General features: G+C 35.3%; 1 long non-coding RNA gene across 1 annotated transcript; it reads left to right on the top strand.

Moving 5' to 3' along the window:
• Window positions 1-540: 540 nt before the first annotated feature.
• Window positions 541-1,282, top strand: LOC122053878. Its single transcript, XR_006132422.1, has 3 exons — window positions 541-581; window positions 659-761; window positions 1,197-1,282. It is a non-coding gene; the product is annotated as an uncharacterized LOC122053878 (long non-coding RNA).
• Window positions 1,283-1,776: the final 494 nt, after the last annotated feature.

The raw sequence follows: 1,776 nt of genomic DNA, 5'->3' as shown, positions 1-1,776 counted from the left end.
TCATAACATTACTGTTGCAGAATACTTTCACTGGAATATCCTACATGATTCAATAACTCCTATTTTTTCACTGGACTGTTAATCTCTTTTTGATTTTGTGGATAACTTTGCTGCAAACTATGCTCTGAAGAGAGTTTATTATGTCAACTATGCATTGGGGATATCTGGATGCAGGAAACCTTGCTGGCATCTATTATGAACAAAGTCAACTTGACATGGCAATTCTGCATTACAAGCAAGTTATCAACTGTGATTCTACCTTTATTGAAGCTTACAATAATCTGGTAAGTTGATAATGGTCTAATATGTCAAAATATGGTATCCTTCTTGATGGTGAGCCAGGTTAGTTAATGATCGACTTTCTTGCACATTAAAAGGGGAATGCTCTCAAAGACGCTGGACATGCTCTCAAAGACGTTGGACATTATAGGGTGACTTTTTAATTTGGAGATTTTTATTCTCTTAAGTTATTTTTCCTTGTTGAATAACTTCATTTTAATAATTTTTCCCAAGTCATGCTTTGCTTTACAACCTAACCATCCACAAGCATTGTCAAGCCTTGGCAGCATATACATGGATTGGTAAGCTTTAGAAATGTTTGATGGAAACTGTGCGGATAGTTTATTTTTGTTCCTTAATGAAACTTCTCTTCATGCAGCAACATGATGAGTGTTCCTGCATCATTCTATAAGGCAACTTTAGCAGTTACAACAGGGATATCTGCGCCCTTCAACAACTTGACTATTATATACAAGCAACAGGTAGAGTACTATATCTGTCTTTTTCATTGCAATCATGTACTAACAACATGTTCATTGCCATCACGCCCTCGCAATCATGCTTGGTTTTTTGTCAAACAGTTGGCTACAGCAGGTTTATGTTTTAACAGGATACAGTTAGAATGCCATCTAGACTACTATGAGATTGAAGTGAGAAGGATCATCAGTGATGGATGGTCGTTGACCATTTAGTGCAACTACCTCTCATTTTAGTGGGGAAGCATCCTCATTGCCTTTGACAAATACAATTTAAAATATTTTATTGGATAAAACTTTTCTTAGGGATATGAATTCCAGTTTACTATGTGGAATTTTTGTAAAAATCACTTCTTGCTTTTATTTCTTCCTTATTCAATCATGAGATTTTTGTCTGTTTATATTGGCAAGATACTTCGGCTAATTTTGTTAATTTGGTAGATACTAGGCAGCACCTACACAGCTACACTGCTAGTTCAACCTTTGCTTCCTGTGTGGATATTCAATCATGAGAATTGCTGCTTTCTGCTAGTTCTTGGCAGACTGCTGTTGATGGTCTTGTCAATAGAGGGAACACATTTAAGGAGATTGGTAGAGTTACTGAAGCAATTCAGGATTATATACGTGCTGTGAATATCAGACAAACTATGCCTAAAGCCCATGCAAATTTGGCTTCAGCTTACAAAGATAGGTAATTTACTATATCAGTATCTTACATCTATGATTCTTCTTTCTATTTATTTGTGGTTGAGATAATTGATGAATGTTTCTCTTTTTAAGCATTCCAATTACTCATCTTGTTACCTGGTGCACTTACTGCTTTTTCAACTATGATTTTTGGTCTTGATTTACTAATATATTATTTATGTGTTTTTACAGTTTACAAATCTCAAGTACTCCAGAGTTGAAATTGATGAAGTGCGGTTCGAGTGGGCTGAATGTATGCTAGATTACATTTGAAGTGCGGTTCTACCTTGATGTGTTAAAAGAATGTTCTACCTTGATTTTGATATCTATTAGC

Source organism: Zingiber officinale, chromosome 3A (genome assembly GCF_018446385.1).
Source record: "Zingiber officinale cultivar Zhangliang chromosome 3A, Zo_v1.1, whole genome shotgun sequence".
NCBI lineage: Eukaryota > Viridiplantae > Streptophyta > Magnoliopsida > Zingiberales > Zingiberaceae > Zingiber > Zingiber officinale.
This window is presented reverse-complemented; position numbering and strand designations above follow the sequence as displayed.